This window comes from Sminthopsis crassicaudata, chromosome 3 (genome assembly GCF_048593235.1).
Source record: "Sminthopsis crassicaudata isolate SCR6 chromosome 3, ASM4859323v1, whole genome shotgun sequence".
Taxonomy (NCBI): Eukaryota; Metazoa; Chordata; class Mammalia; order Dasyuromorphia; family Dasyuridae; genus Sminthopsis; species Sminthopsis crassicaudata.
This window is the reverse complement of record NC_133619.1, coordinates 10,304,102-10,322,807: the sequence shown is the minus strand read 5'-3', so window position 1 is coordinate 10,322,807 and position 18,706 is coordinate 10,304,102. Positions and strand designations below refer to the sequence as shown.

Genomic DNA, 18,706 nt, shown 5'->3' with positions numbered 1-18,706 from the left:
GGAAGCCTAGCAGTATCAGATTTCAAACAAATTGGTATTCATAAAAATAAACCATCTGGTACTTGATAAAATATAGAGTGGTTAATCAGTAGAAGAGATTAGGGACATATTATGGAAATAAATAACCAAAACACTGTAGTATTTGATATAGAGTTTATGACAAATAAGAGATAAAGAGGGTCATAGAAAGTATAATAGATAATTTTGATTACATTAAATTTAAAAGAATTTGCACAAATCAAAACAATGCAACCAAAATTAGGAGGTAAATAGGAAATTTGGGAGAATTTTTTTTTTAATTTCACAGATTAAGGTTCCTTTCTCAAATACATAAGAAAATGAGCCAGATTCCTAAAATAAGAGTCATTCCCCAAATGACAATCTGCTCAAAAGGTATGAAGAGGTAGTTTTCAAAAGAAATCAAAACCCTCAATGTAGAAGAATTCTGTAAATCACTATTCATTAGAGAAATGCAAATTAAAACAATGTTGAAGTGCCATCTTGTACCTATCAGATTGACTAATTTGTAAGAAAAGCAAAATGACAAATGCTGGAGGGACTTGGGAAAATAGGGACACATTAATGCACTATTAGGCAGCTAGGTGGTACTGTGGAGAGAGAACCTGTCCTGGACAGGAAGACCTTAGTTCAAATCCAGTCTCAAACACTACTAATTCTGCAACTATTTGCCTCAGTCTCCTCATCTGTAAAATGAGTTGGAAAAAGAAATAACAAAGAACTCTAGAATCTTTGCTAAAATAATCCCAAATGAGATCATAGAGTAGCACATGACTGAACAGCAATAATTTTTTTTGGGCAGCTCCATGATGCATTAGATCAAGTGTTGAAATAGGGGTCAGGAAAACTTTCTGCATTCAAATCTGGCCTCAGACACTTACTATGTGACCCTTTGCACTTCACTTAATCCTTTTTGCCTCAGTTTCCTCATTCAGCTGGATAAGGAAATGGCAAACCATTCCAATATTTTCAAGAAAATCCCCAAAGGAAACGTGAAGAGTCAGACATGACTGTAACAAGCAGCTATTAATCCCATTTTTTAGTTTAGGAAACAGGAAGATAGAGGTTAAATGTTTGGCCCAAAGTCACACAAAAAATAAAGTATCTGAGTTTGGATTTGCCCATGAGCCTTTTCTGATTGTAGGCTCTACAGTCTATCTACTACCATTAACCTGTGTTAACTTTCAAAGACATATTTTGATACCAAACTGAGACATCTTATAAAAACTTTACTAGTTAGAAGAAAATAATTCCTATGTAAGTCTATGGGAATATTTAAAAACTCCCTTTAAGAGGGAGGGGAGATGTTTAATTTATATCTAAGGTTCCTCAAATGATAGAAGAAAAAAGAATTCAGGCTTGCTTTAAGGACAGCTTCTACATATTTCTGGGATTCTGTGACCATTTCCAGGACCAGATTAGTGTTTCCCAGAACAAAACATGCCTTTGGAAATAAAGAGTGACATTTGAAAAATAAGAGTCTAACCAGAAGAATGTTTGAGGAATTTTTAAGGTCCCTAGATGAGGAAAATTATGTAAAAAGTTCTTGGAGTTTGTTTTTGTTCTGTCTCCAAGAAATGGCTACTTCGAAGAGATTTCTACTGTGTGAGAAAGAACTCTAAGGTACAATTCTCCATTCGGACCCATGTAACTATTGGCAGCCTCAGTTTCCCTTTTCTTTCAAATGGGAATAACAATATTTGTTTTTGTCATTGTCATGAAAGATATCAAGACTCAACATCAGGGTCACCTGACATTCATCTCATTTCCAAATTTCTCTTCATCTCTTGTCTTATCTTCTCAAAATATCCTAGGGTTGTGGAGCACAATAGGAAGTAATTAAATGGAAATAAGATATGCCCCATTTTACAAATAAGGAAAATGAAGTTTTGACTACTGTGTTTGTGTGTCATTGTTGCTAATATGGATCTGAGACAAGATTTGAATTTAGTTTCCCTTACTGTGAATGTTCAATATACTTTGATATACTGCCTCACTTTTATCCTACTTCATCTTGCCTTTTTTGGGGGGGGAGGGAGTACCACTATATGGTGATTTTTGAAAGCATCCAGCCTACTCCAAAATTTGATCATTCTAATGCAGTTTCACTTTCTGCCTCAAAAAGTCTGACATTTTTCTCTGTAAGGATCCAAAAATTGGACAATTGTTATGATTTAGAATCCATATTGTCTTCTTCCTTGTCTGTGTAAATGGTGCAAGAGGTGGGCTTGCCTAAGATCATTTAGAGGATTCAGGAGATAGATATTCTCTCTCCATTTGGAGGACACAAGGGACTTGCTTCAGGGAGAATCAGCACTAGCCACTGAGTGAGACTAGAACAAGTGAGGATTTTTAATTGGTTCCAGTTGACAAACCACATAGGTGAGAAGGACCTTTTTCTGTTGACTGCCTAGCAGAAATTGCCAATGTCTTCTGCCACTCCCATTACCAACCTTACCGTTGTCTTCAGCTACATTATGATGGGGTGATATTGTGAGATAAAAGACTACCCCATAGTTACTTTTTCCTCCTCAAGTTATATGTTCCCTTGAAAAACAGGGCCATTTTGGTCAAGGATATGAACAGAAAATTCTCAGATGATGAAATTGAAATTATATCCACTCATATGAAAGAGTGTTCCAAATCACTACTGATCAGAGAAATGCAAATTAAGACAACTCTGAGATACCACTACACACCTGTCAGATTGGCTAAGATGACAGGAACAAATAATGATGAATGTTGGAGGGGATGTGGGAAAACTGGGACACTGATGCATTGTTGGTGGAGTTGTGAAAGAATCCAGCCATTCTGGAGAGCAATTTGGAACTATGCCCAAAAAGTTATCAAACTGTGCATACCCTTTGACCCAGCATTGCTGCTACTGGGCTTAAATCCCAAAGAAATACTAAAGAGGGGAAAGGAACCTGTATGTGCCAAAATGTTTGTGGCAGCTCTTTTTGTAGTGGCTAGAAACTGGAAGATGAATGGATGTACATCAATTGGAGAATGGTTGGGTAAATTATGGTATATGAAGGTTATGGAATATTATTGCTCTGTAAGAAATGACCAGCAGGAGGAATACAGAGAGGCTTGGAGAGACCTACATCAACTGATGCTGAGTGAAATGAGCAGAACCAGAAGATCGCTGTACACTTCAATGCTGTATGAGGATGTATTCTGATGGAAGTGGAAATCTTCAACATAAAGAAGATCCAACTCACTTCCAGTTAATCAATGATGGACAGAAACAACTACACCCAGAGAAGGAACACTGGGAAGTGAATGTAAATTGTTAGCACTACTGTCTATCTACCCAGGTTACTTACACCTTCGGAATCTAATACTTAATGTGCAACAAGAAAATGGGATTTACACACATATATTTTATCTAGGTTATACTGTAACACATGTAAAATGTATGTGATTGCCTGTCATCTAGGGGAGAGAGTAGAGAGAGGGAGGGGATAATTTGGAAAAATTATTACAAGGGATAATGTTATAAAAAAAATTACTCATGCATATATACTGTCAAGAAAAAAATTTTATAATTATTAAAAAAAAAAAAACAAAACAGGGCCATTTTGGTCTAGTTCATTGCTTTCCATTATAGGTACGTTGAGTAAGAGTCTCTCAAGATTCATAGGAATCCAGAATCCAGGCTGGGTTCTACAGCTAGCATAGCATTGATGCTCAAAAAAATATGTAATTATCTTTGGACTGATCTTTCTCACTTTAGCCCAATGGAAGAATTCATCTGGAAGTCATGTCATATAAAAACATGAACTTAATGGGACCAATGATATATACAAGTTGACCAAAATTTTAAGCCTGATCTTCCTAAGAGATCAGCATGGTACAGGAAGGACTATGCCCCTAGGGTGTCAGAAAAAAATATTTTTATGCTAGTTCTTGCTATAGATGAAAAGCAAATACTCCTTTGTAAAAAGCTAATTGATGTCAAATGTTAAATAGAATTGGGGCATTGTTACTGGCCCCGTAAAAATGGGGAAGAGCAGTCTTAATCTGTTTAATCATTTTACAAATCACTCTCAGGATATCCCAGAACTTTGTGAAAAGATGTAGCTGATAAATGCATACAGTAGATATATATATAATTCCTGTTTCTGGATATAAAAACTATTTTATATTAATCTTTGCAATTTTTGACAAATCTCATAAAGTCCCATGTTTTTAGGACTTGTTCTTGTAGATTTTTTCTGGTGGTTTAAACCATTAACCATAGCAACCTTTTTCTTATGTAAAACTCTTTGAGTAATCTAAGAAGTTCTGCAAGAGGCAAACATATTTCCATGTAGGTATGTGGCAACTCTCCATGTTGGAGAGGAAGAGAAGAAGAAAGTCCATATAGAAGTGCATGAACTCCAGCAAGGAATACTGCCCAAAACACCTAGCTGTCTTGAATAATAAGATTTACAAACAGGGAATGGTTGCAAGCATTGATGTGTTAAAGACCAAATAAGGGTAATGAGGCACATTCAGCTATAATATTAAATGGAAAAAGCTTTTTATAGCCCATGAATAATAGCAATGTATTTGAAATGTACTCATCTAGAATTTCTCAGCCTTTCACAAGCTCAGCAAAAACATATTGAAACATAACATCTTAAATTCACTAGTCATTTCCCTTACCAGTAGCCACTCTTGAGCTAACAAGTGGTTTTCCTTTGTAATACAAAAACTTTGATCATAATCTAATCCCCTTTTTCCTACATTTAATGAACAATTCAAGAAAAAAACCAAATGATTCATTTGCCTTTCCTTCCCCCTCCCTACCTTGTTAAAGTTTTCTCAAAAAACCTATTTAGGAATGGGTTTTGAGCTCCTTGGAGAAAGCACATTCATCACATTGAAAAAAGGGATGGCCATCCCCATTCCCAAGAGAAAGGGATAACCATCAGATTTACAATGATTTCAATAACATTCATAATTAACTGGCTTTTCCTATGATAACTGGCTTTTTCTCTATGATATAACTCAAAGCAGATTAACAGATTATATTGGTATGAACCTGAGCAAAACCAAATGTTTAAAAAAATTACTTTTAAGTAATTTTGATAAAGACATGTTCAATTACCTTTTTTCCTAATTACACTTGACTATATCCATTTTAAGGGCAGGGAATGATATCTTTCTGTTTTCATTTTTGTTTTTTGTTGTTGTTTTGGTCATTTTGTAGTCTTTCACATAAGAGGCCCTTCTTCAATGCTTAATGATTTGATTTCAGTTATTAAGTAAAACAAGTATTAATTACTCCCTTGTGCTAGATCTGGAAGATATAAAAATATGTGACATAGGCCCTGCTGTCCAGAAACTTCAGCATGGTCTAGATTTGTCTTATAAAGTCCTTTGAAATTCAATTTGAAAAAAAAACATCAATTAAGCGTCTTTTGAATGGATGCTACATTTCAGACAGGATGCTAGGTACTGGAAATAAGGTTTTTTTGGTTTTCTTTTTTAAGTTTCTGGTCTCAAGGAACTTCTGTTTTACTTGGAAAGATAAGTGGAGGCTAATTCTTCAAGATAATCCAGGATAGAAGATAAATATTCCATCAATTGGTTAAGGCTATTCTCCATCCTAGGAGGATCTCTCCTCTGGAGCTCTATGAAGCCTTATTTTCCTCAAAATTCACAGTGGGTACCTCCTCCTTGGTGCAGCCTGAGACCTACTGGTGATCTCATCTCTCTCTCATATTTGCTTGTATTTACATATTTGGCTCACGCTTTATCAGTCAGTAGAAGGTACTACGTCACCTCCTTTAAGGACTGTAAGGATTTTCTGAGCTTCAATGACAAGAACAGATGCTTTAAAATTGTTTGTTGAAGTGCATGTGTGACGAACACTTATATATGTATGCATACTTATGTGTATATATTTATGATTATGTACACACACATACTTAAAAAAATGAACTTTTAGGACTAGCAAATCAACAAATATCTTGAGAAAAATGAAAACATTCTACCATGCTTTCAATAATAGCAAGCTAATTTTATGCAGCACGTGAAGTTTTGCAATGCACTTTATCTTATTTGGTTCTTACCACAACCAAATGAGGCAGGCGCTATTATTACCGGCATTTTAGAGATGAGGAAAGAAACAGAGGCAGTTGTTAAGTGAATTGCTTAGGATCCAATGGAATATTTTAATTTAGACCCATCCTGACTCCAAGACTAGTAATTTAGTCACTGCCCCACCTAGAGACATCATTATCTATGATAATTCATTTCTCTCTAATCACGATCAGATTAAAGCTAAAAGAATCAATAGATTGTAGAAATATTGTGCTTCAGGTTACATATGTGGAAGGGAAAGAGTGAGCTTCTTTGAGCATTCCTGGATAGATTTCTGTTGAATTGACTTTTGACCATTGTCTGAAAGCTACTCAAATAAACAGCAATAAAAAATAATGAAATATGATCAGTGTAGGACTACTCAAGTGAAAGAAGAAAGGACCCTGGTTTTAACAGTATGTGGTTAATAGTGGCTATGAAAATGACTTGGACAGACAAAGCCTAAGGTCATCAAATGAGCCTCTGGGTTAGATCTTTCCTGGAATCTTAAAAAACAAAAACCACTTTCACATAAATACACTATGGGGCTTTGTAATATAAACCAGAACATTGTGTGTTCGTTCCATGCTAGCCAGTATTAAAAACTTTCTAGAAGTCAAAGTTTCTTCCTAAAGCAAATCCCCTATTTTTAATTGCATTCTTCTTGGATTGTAGGCTAGGCTCTCAATGCCCTATGGCAAGCTCTCCTCATCGATTAGGTACACAAGCTTACCAACCTGAAGGGGCTTCCATATAGGGAGTTCTTTCATACCCAATACATGTATCTTAAAAGAGCTTCTTTTTAACTCCTTCCTTTTGGGGGAAGGTCCTCTACTTGAGTCATAAATAAATCATTCCCTAGAATGTCTGAGTCAGGGAAATAATAAAAGTAGATAAATGGAGAGTCTAAATCTAGTCATTAAAAGACAGATTTCTTCAGATCGGACTCTGGTTCCAAAAAAAAATGATTAGAAGGAACATACTCCTTATCTTTCCCTCCTCACCCCTTTTCCAGTTCAGCTAAATAGTGTAAGACCCATCCAAACCATTTATATACATCTATATCTATAGCTAGATACATATGTAGATATACATCTATTTACACACATGTAGATATATATCTATTTACACACATGTATCAATGTATATGTATGTATCTAAGACAAACACTGCAGATGACAATGAACTGGCCCAGTGTTTTTCATTCATCCTTTTTTTTTTCTTTCTTTTTTTTTTCTGATGCAATTGGGGTTAAGTGACTTGCCCAGGATCACACAGTGTTTTCATTAATCCTAAATTTCTCTGTGGCAAAGTCTTATATAAGTAATATTAATGGCCTTCTAGTGACGATGGTTGACTAAGTGTCACAGAAGACCAGAGTTTCCATAGAAGTAAAGTTATAGATCACCCAACAAGGGCAATAGGGAAATTGATTCTAGACATAAATGGGGTGCAAAATATTACCTGCTCTCAACAGAAATGAATCCTTTGGATAAGAAGGCTGGCCAAGCTAATCATCTTCATGTAGAAAGTGAAAGACAGTAAATATTCCCTCTACCATTTTATGCTCCAATGGCATCTTCACAACAACATATAGGAAAGTTCCCAGAACTTGGGCAAGCCCACCTTGATGGAATTTGTATTAAGGACATAGTGAAGAGTTCCAGAAGATTGGAAGATGTAGATGGCTAACTTCATACACTGAGGGAGTAACAAGATGCCTTAATGGATCAAAGCAGGAATAAAAACTCCCCTTAAATGATAATGCCCTCCCACTATCCCTTTACCTCTAGGAAATTTATCACAGAACTTCTATTTGGGAGACAGAAATGAGTGACTATTATTAGGGCTAGAGGAGCTCCATCTGGGATATTGACAGAATTATGCTCTATCTCCTGGTAACTCTTTGCCAAAAGGAAGAAATTATATGCTATTCCTCTCTCTCCTCCTCCCACTCACAATTTTCCTTTGTTGACATATAGTGGACATCCATGATTGATAGGCAACTAACCAACTATTAGTATCTGCACCATGGTGACTCTCAAAATCATAAGTGCTCTATACTTCAGAGATTGTGGAGGTCAACTAGTCCAATTCATTCTAAGTTTGAAAAAATGATTCCCTCTACAATGCATCAAAAAAGGGGCCAACTATCATTTGTCAAAAGCAAATCTTATAATGGATTCTCTTTAAAAAAAAATGTTTTATTGGTACTTTTTCTTCATCATCTATTACTGTCCAATGATTTTCTTCCTCATAACCCTTCCTTCCCTTTAAAAAGAAAAAACAGACAAGCCTCCATCTTCAACCTCATCACCTTTTATGCAGAACACTTTCCAATCTCTCACTTCCCAAGACAAATAATTATCGTGTGTATAGAAAGAAAACCAAGTTGAGTCAGAGGATTTGGGCAAGTCATTCATCTTAATAGAGATATTTCCTTAGCTGTGAAATGAAGAGATTGGCTTGAGGGTCCCCAGGGCCCTTTCCAGATTTAACTCTAGGATTCTGTAATGATTTTAGGTCATGTTGAGTTGTGAAATAACATAACTTTCAGTTTCTTAATGGAGCAGCAAGCCCTCTCCAAGGTATCCATTAATACTTGGTTAGAATAATGTTTACATTTCCATGTACAACTGTTTTTGCAAGTTTCCCACAAACCAGAGGTCAAGTTTTTTGGTGAGAGAATCCCAGGAGTTTTAATCCTTTTCAAATTCTAATATGCTCTAGTTGATTATATTCTAATTAAGCTATGCAAGATGGATTTTTTTTTAAATTTCCACTTAAGACTCCAAAGTTTTTTTTTTTTTTTTTGAAAAGATAACTATCCACAACTGTCCACAACTGGCAACATTGAGGACGGGACAGTGCAGGTTTCATAATCAAAAAGACTTGGATTCAAGTTCCCCTCCTACTATGAACTGGCTACATGATCCTGAACAAGTTATCTAATGTTTCCATATACCCAACTTTCTCTCTGTGGGAAAATAACAGCAGCTGGCATTTCTAAAAGTGTTTTAGAGGTTGTAAAGGACTTCATATAGATTCACCTTGTTAGTAAAGTAGTATTGTTATCCACATATACAGATTGGGAAACTGAGGCACATAACCTTTTGAGTAAAATATTATTATTCCTATATACAGATGAAGAAACAGACCCAGAGATGTATTTGAGGCAGGATTTGAGCTCAGTTTTTCCTGACACTAAATCCTTAAAACATATTTGCTACACTGTGAAGGTCTGAGTTGGTAAAGGAAACGCACCAAGAGCTGCCTGTACCAACAAAATCATGGATCCATTTAAAAAGACACAAAAGCATGTCTATTGCTTCATTCTATAATTATAACCATGCTTTATTATTACCATCAGGATGTCCAGATTGTGCTCATAACTTTGAGCTATTAACCTTGTTTCTCAATAGTCAGAATTTTCAGTGTTTTATAAGTACTTAAAATATTTTCATCTCCTTGGCGTTATCTAGGGCTTTGTGGTTTTGTTTTAAACAGTGAGATCCTGGCTCCATCATTCCTGCTTCCTCATCTTCTCCATCTGGGTTCCTGAGCCTTGAAGTTTGTAACCCATCCAACTCCCCCAGCTCCTAACCCCCTTCTTGCTCCCTGACCTTTATGATTCCCTCATTCCTCTCCAACCCGACTTCCAAAAGAGGCAAAGGCCGTGAGTATTCTGAGAACCAGATGCTCCCAGAAGTACAAAGACTTTTCATCTGCTGGCTTAGTTTGTCTGACAAAGGACTCAAAATAAGTATTCAGGTTTTTATGGGGCACTTACCACATTTCTGCTAAGGGTTCTTATTTCATCAGGTTCCATCAGTGAAGGCATTTTCCCACCAGATAAAGATGTGTCACCCCATGCTTTCTTGTCCCTTGCAATATAAATCTGTGTTTACAAAAACCTTCCATAGAGAAATTGCCCATTATGGTGGGGCCCTTCACATCATTCCACTAGAATTGAGATATCAAGGTCGATTCAAGCAGCCCATTTACTTTCTCAGTCTTGATACATAATTGACCTGTCCCGAAATGCTCATCTCTGGAGACATCTTGTACTTTTAGAATTTGATATATTGCTGGTTACTTATTTATTCCTCCTTTGTGTGGTTTCATTACCATTAAATTACCTTTTGATTTTTCTGATACTGGGTGCTGTGATTCACAGCTCTATAGCATCTCTAGTAGAATATTGGGATCAAAGAGGTAGGCTCAAGCACTTTGATTTCTTAAAATATTCCCCTTCTGTTGGGCCAGAGCCAAGATGGTGGAGTAAAGGCAGGAACTTGCCCAACCACTCCCCCAAATGATTCTAAATTCCTTTAAATAATGACTAAAGGAAATTTTAGAGCATCAAAACACCTAAAAAGATGGAGTAGAACATTTTCCAGCTGAAGGCAACTTAGGTCAGCAGAAAAGGTCTATGACACAAGAGTCCCCATGCAGGCTGTACCAGTACAACACCAGTCTTGACCTGGACCAAGCCTCAGCTAGACCTCTGAATTAGAGACAGTACTGGTGGCTTCCAGATCTCTCAGCTCAGAGACATCCAAGAAGACTTGGAAGGTAATCCCAGAACAGGCCTGACCAGCACAGCCCCAGCCCAGACTCCAGCATCAGGGAGACAGAACTTCTGAATCATCAGTCATGCTGGAGGCTTCTGGACATCACTGCCAGAAATGCCAGGGAGTTCTGGGGGGGTCAGTAGACAGGGTTTCTGGTGGTGGGGTGGGAGTCTGGTATGCAGCCCTAACACAGGCCAGCCTCAGCCCCAGTTCTCCAGGGCCTGAAAGTCAGCAAAACAGAACTCTTGATTTTGCACAGTAGATCTTACAGCTCCAGGGTAGAAACGAGCTTGTGGTCAGATTCCTAGAAGGATTTCTGAAAACAACCGCACAAAATCCCAAAACTTGGGACAGTGCATACTCCACTATGGAAACAGAGCCCTACTTTAACAAAGAAAGTTAAGTATTAGGATGGGGACATCAGCAGTGGAGAGGTGGGGGAGGGAAAGTTTCTGACCAGTGAAAGTTATTATGGTGACAAGAAAGATCAAAACACACTTACTTCCTACATCTAAAGCCTCCAAGAAAAATAAGAATTGGGCTGAGGCCATAGAAGAACTCAAAAAAGGATTTTGAAAATCATATAAAAGATAGAGAAAAAAAATAAGAAACTAATTGAGAGAGATACAAAAGGAAAGGCAAAAAGCTAATGTGGAAAAGAATGGCTTAAAAAGCAAACAGCCATCTGGTACCAAAACTCACTGAAGAAAATAATTTTTTAAAAAAATAGAATTGGGCAAATGGAAGCCAATGACTTTACGAGAAATCAAGATACAAAAAGCTTAAAAAAAAAAAGTGAAATACCTCATTAGAAAAACAACTGAAAATTAGATCCAGGAGAGAGTTTATAAAACTATCGGTCTACCTGAAAGTCATGGTCAAAAAAAGAGCCTGGACATTATCTTTCAAGAAATTATCAAAGAAAACTATCCTGATATTCTAGAACTAGAGAGTAAGAAAGAAATGGAAAGAATCCACCTATCACCTCCCGAAAGAAATCCCAAGATGAAAACTCCAAGGAATATTGTAGCCAAATTCCAGAATTCCTAGGTCAAGAAAATACTGCAAGCATCTAGAAAGAAAAAATTCAAGTATAATGGAGCCATATCAGGATAACAAAAGATATAGCAGCTTCTACATTAAAGGACCAGAGTCATTGGAATATGATATTCCAGAGAGCTAGGAGTACAACCAAGAATCACCTCCCCAGCAAAACTCCTTCAGAGGAAAAGGTGATTATTCAATGAAATAGAAGATTTTCAAACATGTGTGATGAAAATACCAAAGCCAAATGGAAAATTTGATTTTCAAATACAGGATTCTGGAGAAGGATAAGGAGGTAATCAGAAAAATGACATCATAAGGGAATTAAGGTTTATTTCTTTACATTTTAAAACTTTCTCATTGTTATGGCAGTTAGAAATAATATATATAGACAGAAAGCACAAGTGTGAGTTGAATAACATATCTTTTTTTTTTTTTTTTAATGAAAAATCAGGGGTGAGAAATGTATTGGGAGAAAAGTTCAGTAATCTCTTCCAAAATTATAATCAATCCTTGGAATAGTACAAATTGTCTGCGATAAAAAAGAGGAAGGGTAAAAGAGGAAGGAAAGGGTGAGAAAGTGAACCTTATTCTCATCAGAATTGACTCAAAGAAGAAATAACATACAAACTCAATAGTTTACCTGCAGGAAAATAAAAGGGGAATGGGATATGGGAAGGTGATAAAAGAAAGGGCATATTGGGGGAGGAAGTGGTTAGTAGCAAAACTTTTTTTGTTGTTTTTTTGAGGGACAGTGTGAAAAGAGAGAATAAATGAGATAAGTAAAGTTAGCAATAATAACTGTGAAAATTATTGTAAATAATTATTGTAAAAAAGGATTTTGAAGCAATTTTCTCTGAAAAAAATTTTCAAATTGAGTCAAATTTATAAGAAATAAGGGCCATACCAATTGATAAATTCATACATTTTCTTTGAACTAATAGCTCCACTATTGGACAAGAATACCAGAAGAGATTTGGGGGGAAAGTAAAATGAGCTATATGTACCAAAAAATATTCATAGCATCCTAAAATAAAAACTCCAAAAAATATTGTGGCCAAATTTCAGAACTATCAGACTAAGGAAAAAAAAATATTATAAGCAGCCAGGAAAAAAAAACAATTCAAATACTGAGATGCCACAATAAGGGTCACTCAAGATCTGGCTGCCTCCACATTAAAGGATCGAAGGGCCTGGAATCTGATATTCCAAAAGGCAAAAGAACTTGGAATACAGCCAAGAATAAACTACTCAGCTAAGCTGAGCATTTTCTTCTATGGAAGAAGATGGACATTTAATGAAACAGATGAATTCCATTTGTTTCTAAGGAAAAAACCAGATCTAAACAAAAAATTTGATCTCCAACCATAGGATTCTTTAAGAGAAGCAGAAAAAGGTAAAGGGAACTCTTGAGAACTGTATTTCTGTTGCAAATATACATAAAGAAAAAGAAAAAAAAATATTCATAGCAACTCTTATCAGGGCCAAGAAAATTGGAAATTAAGGGCAAGCCTATCAATTGGGGAATCTGTCAAACTGTAGTGTGTGTTTATAAATATTATTGTTCCCTGGGAAATAATAAGCAGAATGCTTTCAAGGAAGAAAAAAAAAATCTGGAAAGTTCTCCATGAACTCAATCAAAGTGAAATGTTCTGTATATAAAGTAATAACAATGTTCTGGGATGACCAGCTATTCTCAGTAGTAATCATCCATATCTACTCTGAAGAACTTATAATGAAAAATCCTATCCATACCCAGAGAAGACCTATTGAATACAAATTTAAGCATATTCTCTCTCCACTCCCCTCTTTCTTGAGAGTTTTAATTTTCATTAGGGTGGGAGATACCGTTGTTCCCCCCCCCCCACTTGACTTTTATAGTAAAACATTATAGTAACATAAATAGTTATTTAATTAACTAATGTTTAGGTCATCCATTTATTTTTCTTTCCTTCCCAGTCTGAATGTCATTCTCCCTGGTAGATAAAACAGATAGAAAATCAGAGTTGAGTACTTCTACCTTCTCATTGTCCCATCTACTCCAAGTGCTCTTCTTTGATCTTTCTCTAGCTCCTCAACCACTAGGCTACAGGTCATTTTTTAATTGTCCTTGACCTCCTTTGTAAACCCCAAGTTGCTCCGTTTCAATATTTCTGACCCTGTTTTGATAGGGCCGTGCTAAGGTTTCTCTTCATGTCCAGTTACTTGCCCATGTTTCCATCTTCCCTACACAGCTTTGTTTTTTAAAAACTCAGACAAGAAGTTCCCTGTGCAGCCATATCGGCCTCTCTCAGCTTTGCTTCCTCCTCACAATTTGCTTCTGTTGTCTACTGGATCTCCCATCTGTAGAGAAGGCAGCTGGGTGGTTCATTGGAGACTCATCTTCCCAAGTTGAAATTCCACCTCAGACACTTTATATGCGTGACCTGGAAAAGTCATTTAACCCTATTTGCTTCGGTTCCTCATCTGTATAATGAACTGGAGAAGGAAATGGCAAATCATAATATCTCTGCCAAGAAAACTCCAAATGAGGTCATGAAGAGTTGGTTAGGATTGAAAGGACTTAACATCCCCAGTGAACCAAGTTCCTCTGTTGATATTTAGGTTTGGGGACTTTGTTCTCCTTTTCTTGAGCCCTTTAGCATGTGCTGTGATGAAGCACAGGAGATATGGGTGATTTCTCCCTTATATCTATCATTAATTCTCAGTTGGCACAGTCGCTGCCTTCCAAGTTCTGCTAAAATTTTTCTTCTGATAACCAGAACTTCTGATTTCTTCTGAATTATAGCCTGTTACACATTTTTTTAACTGAGGCTGGGGTTAAGTGACTTGCCCAGGGTCACACAGCTAGGAAGTATTAAGTGTCTGAGCCAGATTTGAACTCTGGTCTTCCTGACTTCAGGGCTGGTACTCTATCCACTGTGCCACCTAGCTTCCCCATCTTCTCTTTTCTTAAAAATAAAATTCCAAGTTCTCTTGAAGCTGAAAGAATATTCTCTTTTGTTGTAAAATGGGTTCATACATAATAACAGGCTCATATCTTAGAAGCAGGAGATCCTAATGAGCAGGAAGTTGACCTCTGAGGCAGAAAAACAAGATTCAAATCTCCCTGTCCGCTGTGGGATCCTGAGGAGGTCATTTTTCCTCAGTCCTCTAAGCAACCACTGAATGTGACAGATCACCAGGCAATTGCTGATCTGGATTGACAGAAGAAGCTTTTTGATTGGAAAATGTTTTTATATCAATGAAATCATAGGGCTTGGCCAAGCAAAAGCTCTGATACTTTTTCACCCATTGTGGAAAAAATAAATCAGGGAAATGGAGCATTTCCTCATAATTAGAAATAAGGATCCCAACTAATTTAAATGAATAACTTATTCATTTAAACTCATGAGCTAAGTCAGGGTATCTGGGTTTTTGATGGGAGTAGTATATGGTTTTCTGCCATTGGAGCATCACTCCAAGAAACTGGGTATATTTATCTTGGGGAAGATAAGAAAGACTGAGGAGAAGGGAACATAGGAGTAGTGTTTAAGCATTAGAAGAGGTTAAAATCATGGCTTAAACTTGATCCATTTGGTCCCAGGGGGCAAAACTAAGCAAATGGATACTGTAAGAAACAAATTTATGCTTGTTGTCAGAAAAAAAACAAAAACAAAAACAAAAACAAAAAACAAACAAACAAACAAAAAAACCTTTCTAACAATGAGACTATGGAGAGGAGTTTTTCTTATGTTTTAGATGGAGTTTCTTGACAGTAAAGTTTGTTTAATTCCTTGCTTTCCTATTCCAATTTCCCAGCACAAAAGGTGCTCCTTGATTAGAATGTACAATAAGGGTCTCTAAGACTATCTTAACCCACTTCACACAATGCTCTGACCCTAAGAGGAAAAGGATTCAAGTTGATGCCTTTTGGAGTATATGAAGGAACAGAATTTGCTGGAACTGTCCCATAATGAAATGATTAAATTGCTGCAAATCCAATTTCATTTTCAACCCAGATCTGGAGGCTAAAGTTAAGCAATCACCTATGGACTATGTGGTTCCAGGAAGGTAGAAGCAGCTTTTGCTTTTAATCTTATGTACAAAGATAGCAAAGAGAGAAGTGTTTGCTTTCTGTCTCTTTGGGTGAGCCTTATAGGAAAATAGGGCTCAGTCAGTCCTTCTGTTTGCCTTTGACCTCTTGGTCTACAATTCTACAGAATTGTTCAAGCAATTTTCTCAACTATAATAAAAGATGATGTAGTCATGCAAAATACTGCTATTTTTTGGAGATGGAGGAGGAAAGTATCTAAAATCATCTGAAAATATAACCATGCATTGCTTTGCATAGGGGAAAAGGAAAAAAAATTGCAATGAGTTATTTCTCCACCAACAACAGTTACAATTCTGTATATTCTTGAGTATATTTTAAGATATTTCAACTAATAAGGAGAAAATTGATTTCAGGGGGGGAAACTTCATTTTGAAATAGATTACTTATTTTATTTCATACAATCATATATTTAGAGTTGGAAGGAATGTCTGAGGGAGTTTAATTAAACTCATTTTATAGATGAAGAAACTGAGATCCAGGAAAGTTTAATGATATTTCCAAGTTCTAACGAGTAGAGGAGGGAGATTACAAATGTTCAATTAGACAAATATAATTAACTCAAAACATTTTTAAAAGAGCATGATTGGGGGCAGCTAGATGGTGCAGTGGATAGAGCACCAGCCTTGAATTCAGGAGGACCTGAGTTCAAATCTGGTCTCAGATGCTTAACACTTCCTAGCTGTGTGACCCTGGGCAAGTCACTTAACCCCAGCCTCAGAAAAAGGAAAATAAATAAATAAATAGATAGATAGATAGATAGATAGATAGATAGATAGATAGATAAATAAAAGAACATAATTATATCATACATTATCTAATAACTCTCAGCACATATTATCTAATAAAGATATTTTACTCAAAAATGGTATATATAATAGACAGTACTAGAGAGCAAGTGTACATTGCTTAGCTTAGTAATTCATTAATTGTCACTGGCATCTAGCAATCCTCAATTAAAGTAGATTAGAAATCACCAATTTCCAGGTGTCAAGGGACACAAATGATAGCTCTCACAAGGCACAGATTAATGCAGAGGTTCTTAATCATTAGCTGCCTGGTGAAGACTGTTAAACCTTTTTAGAATACTGCTTTTAAATGCATAAAATAAAACACATAGGATTTCAAAGGAAGCCAAAATGCAATTATCACAAGAATTTTTCCCCACCCAGTTTGGATCCCAGGTTAAGAAGCACTGCATTAATAGATAAGTATCCTTTACATAAGATACATTTTTCAATTAACACTCCCTGGTGCCTCTAAAGTGATCTAATCAGAATAGGAAAAAAGCAACATTAAAAGAAAACAAAAAAAATCTTCGCCTGTAGCCTTAAATTTACCCCTTTTACTCACCGAATTTCTTGCTCTTCAAATCTTTGCCTTCTTCCTAATCTCCAGTGTCAGGATGCTATCTGAAATAAAGATTAGCCAGGGGAAAAATTTAATTTTCAAAAGGCTTTTTCATATTGAAGTGGATTAAACTTCCCCATTGCTGAATAATTCTTCATGAATCCACAATTGAATCCCGGTATTTCCCTTTACCCACTTATGTTTTTTAAGTAATTAGATTAGAAGGACTGTTGCCAAATAATTTGTTTCAAATAAAATAAGTAAAGTTCTCCACCAAGTCCATCTGAACTTCTACCAAAAACCCCAAAAATCTAACCTCCCAGTGGTCTAAGGGAGCTCCAGTGGAGATCCCTTGCTAATTTTTCCTCTATTCCCCAGACTAACCAATTCACTCCAATTTAACCAATGTTCTCCAATGTTCTCTGATTCCCCAATGTTCTCCTGTGGTCCTTTTGACCACTTCCTCTGTATTTGTCCCAGGTTATCTGAAATTGACTTCTTTTTCCTCATGCACAAGCACTTTCCTCACCCACTTCAGTAAAGTGAGAACCACCCATATGATTCACCACTTGGCAAATCCCATTTCTCATAAATAATCTCCAGAAAAGTAAATTCTAAAAAGGTTATCTTTTCATCAACTCATTTTACACTTTAAGATAAAAGTGATATTCTGTAGACTCTTAGGTATCAAGGTAAAAGGCAACTCAGAGTCCAACCCTTTGATTTTTTTCAGCCAAGGAAACTCAAGCATGTTCAGTAAATTCACCTGAAGTGGTTCAGGGGTGAGATTCAAATCCAAATCTTCTTCAGCCCAATCCCAGACTCTTTCCACTGCATCACAATATTTTCAGTGAGATGCTTTCTTTACCACAAGTCCCCAGGAAGGAACTTCACAATCTGCCTCCTTCCTATATTTACAGCCTTCTTGAACATTATTCCCATCTCACACTCTATGATCCAGCCACATTTTCCAACTCACTAATCCTCACCCTGAATATTCAATCTCTCATCTCCATTCCTTTTGGTACATTTGAAAATTCAGGTAAACAAAGATACAATAGTCCAAGGTTAATCAATTATTAGCTAGACTAGCAGTAACCAACAAATTGAATCAATGACCAAAGATCCCTGAATGATCCCTGACAGAGTCTTTCAGACTTACAAGAGTCCTTTTGATTGGACCTCTCTTTATGAAGCCAATTGGTAGGTATTTAATGAGGAGGTGGGTTAAGAGTCATCTCAGCTTTTCCCCATTACTAGAAGACGATTGGGAAATAAGATTAATCCTTAGGTGATAGGATTAGTCTACAAATATTGGTGTAGTATCCAATGGCTTTAATTGAATCAATTTGATTTTGCATTAAATGGTCAGTGGCTAATGTTATATGGGTGGATCATGGAGGTAATTCTAAAACAAAAGTTTTACTTTTAAGTAAGTTTCTGAAATTATAAGAATAAAGTGTTTACACTCACAAGGCATGGGAGTTTTAAAGCTATGCCGACTTGACTATGTCTAAAAAATAGAATTATTGTCAATTTTATACTTTGTAAT

General features: G+C 36.3%; 1 protein-coding gene across 2 annotated transcripts in view; it reads right to left on the bottom strand.

Annotated features, from left to right (window-relative positions):
- The window catches only part of SUCNR1 (succinate receptor 1), a 28,637-nt gene extending 10,317 nt beyond the window's left edge, over positions 1-18,320 (bottom strand). The window contains exons 1-2 of one of the 2 annotated variants that reach the window (XM_074298018.1): positions 17,921-18,320; positions 17,158-17,216 (exon numbers count right to left, since the gene is read on the bottom strand). The gene's annotated coding sequence lies outside the window, so the exon portion shown is untranslated. The remainder of the gene's footprint in view (positions 1-17,157; positions 17,217-17,920) is intronic. The other variant, XM_074298019.1, reaches the window with a different exon arrangement.
- Between the last annotated feature and the right edge of the window lie 386 nt (positions 18,321-18,706).